The 6,288-nt window shown below is 42.6% G+C and overlaps 2 protein-coding genes across 2 annotated transcripts in view; one reads left to right on the top strand and one right to left on the bottom strand.

The window, feature by feature from the left end:
* bmp16 (bone morphogenetic protein 16) overlaps positions 1-6,288 on the top strand; it is a 604,258-nt gene that overhangs the window by 301,278 nt on the left and 296,692 nt on the right. The window lies entirely within an intron of this gene.
* Positions 1-6,288, bottom strand: part of rtn2a (reticulon 2a) — a 26,370-nt gene that overhangs the window by 12,375 nt on the left and 7,707 nt on the right. The gene's annotated exons all lie outside the window — the stretch shown is intronic.

Genomic DNA, 6,288 nt, shown 5'->3' on the forward strand with positions numbered 1-6,288 from the left:
ATATGAAATCGATATATTGCCCAGCCCTAACTGTCATTATATATTGTAATGTAAATGACCGGACAGCTTTCATTGAGACATGCGTGACTCAGCCCAACTTTATCTCCTAACAATAGCTTCCCATAGCACAAACACCCACCCAGCCTTATACCTAATGATATGGCATGTAATTATGGCACGTGATGACAGTGGTGCTGGTTTCTCTTATTACAGTCTGTATGTCTATTGTTGTGAATGTGGTATGCAGGCATTTGTCTGTCTGTGGTCATTGTTATTCAGCGTGTGTCTGTACAGGCCTTAGTTTCAGCACTGACAGGTGGGGGGGGGGGGGGGGGGGGGGCACTGACAGAGATTCCTACCAGCAGGTGGCCTATTTATAAACATTCTATTCATACCCTAGTGTCACGTCTCTGGCACACACCTGTCCATTGTCACGATAGGATGCAATGCACACACAGTATCCTGCATGCTGATTGGATGGATATTATTTTGTTTGTGTTGCCGTCATTTCAAAACACTGGCCCGCACGTGTCAAGAGTTATTCAATACAATATTCAAAAGACAGAAAACAAAGTATGCATGTGTATACAGTTACATTTGGATGTACTGAGGAAGACATTGTACACAGAGTGTCCAGAGAGTGTAAACATGGGTCATTTGTTTTTATACTCTCTGAGTTACATTAATATTTGTTGTGTACTGTAGAGATATCCTCCCCCTCCATTTATGCTGAATTGGCACTGCAGGATTTTCTAAGCAAATCATCTTGGAGGCAGAACAACAGTGTAGCAGCTCTGCAATGTCACTGCTGTTTACAATGGCTACATCTGTAATATAATCCTCTATCTATACACTCACTGAAATTACTGGTTAATTGACAGACATTGCTTCAGTAGAGAACAAACACCTATTTCCTCCACCAAAACACCAGTCAGCCAATTCGGATGCAATGAGGAGCTAACATAACTAGTAGGACACTCTTCAGTACTTCTCTACGTGTCAATTCCACAACCCAAAGAGGACGCGTTAAAATGCGAGAAACCAGCTGGTCAACTCATTTCACTACAGGCTACTACAGCAGTCTCACAACAGAATATCAAAACACACATCAACGGCCAATTACACCCCAGTTGTACACAAGACACACGTAGTCTACTAAATTGAAAACAAACAAGCAAACACACCTCTAGCTGGCTGAAGATGCTATATTTCCAGGGACTTTACAAAATGAGAGAAAATCCCTCACTGCAAACAGTCCCTTATCCACTTAAACCCTACATACTTTGTTGACCGGTGTCCCCCAGGGGTCCAAACTAGTACTTTCCTTCCCTCGTCTACACCAATTCTCTTTGTCGAAAATAGCCTATCTACAAGCTCAAAACGCTTGTAGATCTGCCATTTTTGTCCGAATGTTCGCCCGATAATAGGGATGCTAGGGTTAAGACTGCCAGACTATACTATTAGACCACAACAAAGGCCCAAAGCTACAGTATAACAATCCACTACCACAGAAGTGCGGTTACACCCCTGGTTGCTATAGCCTCAGTCTTAGTGACATCGATCACCGCCCTTCTGCTCTCACCAGCCAGCGCCGACAGCGAGTGTATGTTGAATACAAGCGCATCATGTTTGACACCACTGTCTCAAATACTGTAATCTCCCTAATGTCTCTTTTAAGCCCAGGGTCTCACCTTTACTGGCCATCATCTTGGTGGTCTGTGCTCCAGTGTTTACCCCCACACACGTCACGCTCTCTCTCTCTCTCTGCCTGTGCCACTGGCCCGCTGAGCTGCCCCTGTTGGTCTGAGCTGTTTTTGGCTCTCCCTTGCTCTGTCAGCAGTCCACAAGGACTGACAGCTGAAAATAATCCAGTCCGGACCGCGCCACCCCCCCCCCCCCCCTTTCAACACTAACAAAGGCTAAACATATAAATAAATACAACTATTCAAGCTTAAGAAATTAATACATCACTGACAACAATACCATTCACTTAAAAAAATAGACAGTAAATAAAATTGACTGCATCGGAATGCTTTAAAGCTAAACTCTGAAATAAGGCATCACTCATGGGCGGTATTCCTTTGATCTTGGATAAAGTCTCTCCCAAAGCCAGAAACGAACATCCAAAGACGTCAGTGATGATATTAACAATACTCTACTTCCTGATGGAAGTAGAGTGACAATGAATAGATGGCTGACTTTGTGGCATTATCCTCACTTATTTTCAGTAGTAGATTTTTCAAACACTTAAAAAGGACAAAATCTGTCATGTTTCCTCTGATTTAGCCTGTTTTGTAAGTCTGTGTATCATATATATAGCCATTTTTGTTTGTTTTTTTACACAATTTTTTGTCTCTTTTCTGCTCTTTATGGAACCTATGGATGTATTATGAGTAGGCCTAGTATTTCTACTATACAAATTTAGAGGGTGCATATCTCCTTTCTTGCACTGATTTTCTTACAATTTATTTCTATACTGCCTGGTTGAACTATATTTATTATGTGGTTGGCTTGCATCGATTGATTGATTGAATACTTTATGAACAAGTTTGTTAACAGTACAGGTAGTACAGTCAAAGGTTATGCTAAAATGATAACACAAAAAGCCCCAGGGGGCTACTTGTTTCTATTGTGGTCTATTGTACTCAATTCATCAGTAATACATATAACACATATAATACATACAATACAATACAATTACATATTGGTAGAAAACTCAGTCGCGTCAAAAGGTATATTTACAGAGAGGGTGGGGGCGGGGGGCAGAGGATGCTACTACGATGGTGTTCAAGGAGTTAACATTGCTCAATTGTATTTTAAGGTCAGCCTTTCTTTTAGATACTATTACTACTCGTGTGGTTTTATGCTGGGCCAGCCCGATACTCGATGCATATGACTGTCTGTCTGTCTATCTGTCTGTCCAACTGATGAAGTTACACCATTGGGCCTAATAACAGACTTAACAATTACAGACCAATCATCCCTCCAGGCTATGAGATACAGTCTATCCTTGCTTGGCTTTACAACTATCTAGCCCACTGCAGAGCAGTCTAGGCTATGGGATGTAGTGGCCAAATTCAAAAACATCAATGTCCAAACGTAAATCACTGCTACAACAGAGAAGCAGAGAATTCTAGGTTTATCTGTTAAAACAGCAGTGATTTACATTTGTTATCATATAAAAAGTGTAAAGGTTGTCCTGATATTCTACAGATGTCTGTAGTTCCGACAGTCTGGCAAAATTAATCGATGGATTTAACATGGAGGCGCGTTCCCGATCATGTTGAGCCCGTCTGCTGCAGAAAGATGATTTCAAGGTTGCTGTTGTTGAAGACATGCTTCCTACAGTATATCAAATACTTTTCATCACAATGAGCTACAAATAGATGAACGTGGAGTTCACACACAAAAAATACATTAATATTGAAGAAACAAGACCAGGAGACCTGGTTCTGCCAGACCCAGAATGAAGTCTGGGTCTGGCAGCTTTACTTAATTACATACTTGTGACATAATAATGATGTCATGAATAGTTTGTGACGAAAGGGGACGAAAAGGGGACAGACTTTTGAATGGCCGGGCTTCGCACGACGTGTGTCCCTTCTATGCCCATGTATGGACAGACTTTTTTGGGGGACAGATTATTTTTTGGCTGGGGCCGGAGGACAAAGTGACAGACTTTTTTTTGGCTGGGGCCGGAGGACAAAGTGACCATGCCCATGTATGGACGAAACAGGTACAAAGCCTCATGTAAGCCCGACCCCTTGGGTCTGGCAAAAAATGTAACGCAAAAGTAAATAGTTGCTTTTATAATGCAGTTACTAGTAAAGGAATGCCATTACTTTTTGAGAGCAGTAACTAGTAAAGTGACCAAGTTACTATTTTAAAGTACTAACTTGCCCAACATACATTAAACTGTATTCACTTGAGTTTACTAGTTACTCAATCCCCCCTGACTCCCTGTCACCAACCAGACCACACATACATCACTACAAACTGAGGCTGGAATGTGCATCCAACCCTGGGCCACTAAAATAAGAACAGTGAGTGACATTCCACTTCAAGTGTTGGCACCAAATTGGAAGACAGGATGGATTTCAACTCCCCGGGTCATGTTTCTCTCTCTCTATGATACGTCAGTGAACTGGATGAGATCCTACCTGGAAGGGAGGGAGCAAGTGGTGGAAGTAAACGGCACCCAGTCCCCCCCCATCCCTGTGACTTGTGGTGTCCCACAAGGAAGTATACTAGGACCTTTACTGTTCCTGATATATGTGAATGACATGTCATCAGCCTGCGACTGCAAACTGTTCCTGTTCGCAGATGACTCGGCCCTGCTAGTCTCGGACAGGGACAGGCTGCAGGTTGAGAAAACTCTCAGCTCCGAACTCAACAAGATCTGCATCTGGCTCTCTGACAACAAACTTTCATTACACCTGGGTAAAACTGAATCCATCCTCTTTGGGTCCAGTCCTAACCTTAGCAAGGCAGAGAGTTTCACGTGGGTGATGAAGATGTCATCAAAAGAAAGGATGAAATTACCTACCTGGGCTCCATCTTGGAGGCAAACCTCTCTGGTAACAAAAACGCCGAAAAAGTGATCAAAAATGTCAACCAAACAACACGCTATTTGTGGAGGATTGATCGTCTAGTCAGTAAGAATACTCTGAAGATTCTTGCAGGGGCCCTCATTCAAGGTCATTATGATTATGCATGCACTTCATGGTATCACAACACCTCCAAGGCCTTAAAAACAAGGCTCCAAACATCCCAAAACAAACTACTTCTTGGCCTCAATCACAAAACCCATCTAACCCCTGCTCATTTTGCTAGGATTGGATGGCTTAGGGTTGAGGACAGAGTACAGCAACTTGCTATGGGCCTGGTCTTCAAGATACACCACAACATTGGGATCCCCCTGTATTTGTCAAAATACTTCCAAAATGTTAATGAAGTCCATGATCATAACACCAGAGGCAGCTCCACAAATCATGTTCAACCCAGATTTGGCTCAACTAAGGGAATGAACTCATTCTCATGCTATTCATCAAAAATGTGGAATGCCCTACCAAAAGGAGTAAAGGAGTGTAAAACCCTACTCACTTTCAAAACTGCCCTAAAGATACACCTTCAGGAGGCTGCAATTCGAAAATGGCCCCTGTCTAAGTCTTAACCTACCCCCCCTCCTTCATTTTCCTCTTTTGTATATATATATATATATTTTTCTCTCTCTTCATACCAGTAACCTGAAAGCTGATTGTATGACATTCTGTATAGTAGTGTGTATATCTGTCTGCCTCTTATATTTCATCATGATTTGTGTGCAATGGGAGTTCTCATCTTAAACAAGCTTAGTGCTTAATGAGAGTTCCAGTTTAGTAGACCTTGTATTGTGAATTTGTACTTCCATGTACTATTCTCATGTCTTACTAAATAAACTACATCAATCAATCAATCACTCTCTCTCTCTCTCTAGAGATAAGACCTCTCTCTCTCTCTCTCTCTCTCTCCTCTCCTCTCTCTCTCTCTCTCTCTCTCTCTCTCTCTCTCTCTCTATCTCTCTCTCATTCTCTCTCTCTCTCTCTCTCTTCTCATCTCTCTCTCTCTCTCTCTCTCTCTCTCTACTCTCTCTCTTCTCTCTCTCTCTCTCTCTCTCTCTCTCTCTCTCTCTCTCTCTCCTCTCTCTCTCTCTCTTCTCTCTCCTCTCTCAATTAGAGTGCTGTGTGCTTTGGACAATGCACATTGGACAGACACCTGCCTTGCTTCCTATGGCAAAACGAAGACATACTTGCCAGGCCAGGAATATTCTTCCTACGATTAGCCCATCACTCATACAATCCCATGGGCCTGTTACCATGGAGACATAATGGAATACTCTGGGCTTCCAGAGAAGATCTATTCTGGGGGCCAACGCTCTGTGTGTGGCAAGGGCGCTTGTGAAACCCGAGATTTCTTTTAGCTCAAGAATTGATTACGGTTGATTTGATTAGAAGCATGACACTCAGTTCATGGACAATGACAGGGACACAGGACAGAGTTAAACCCTTGAGCCATAGCATCCCTATTCTGGGAGGGGGACATTTGCCGGAAATAGCAGATCTACAAGCTTGCAAAGGCGGCAAAATTGTGACCTTGTAGATCGGCTATTTTCGGTGAAGATATAAGGTGTAAAGGGGAACACAGAGCGCACCAAGTACAGTTCCAAGGTCTGTTTTAATTACGGTAGCATAGAGAGTCTAATACACTGTAAGTGGTTAAAAGGAATAGGCATGTATGATACTCCGATTC

The sequence above is a fragment of the Gymnoscopelus braueri genome (assembly GCF_963280865.1).
Source record: "Gymnoscopelus braueri genome assembly, chromosome: 5".
NCBI lineage: Eukaryota > Metazoa > Chordata > Actinopteri > Myctophiformes > Myctophidae > Gymnoscopelus > Gymnoscopelus braueri.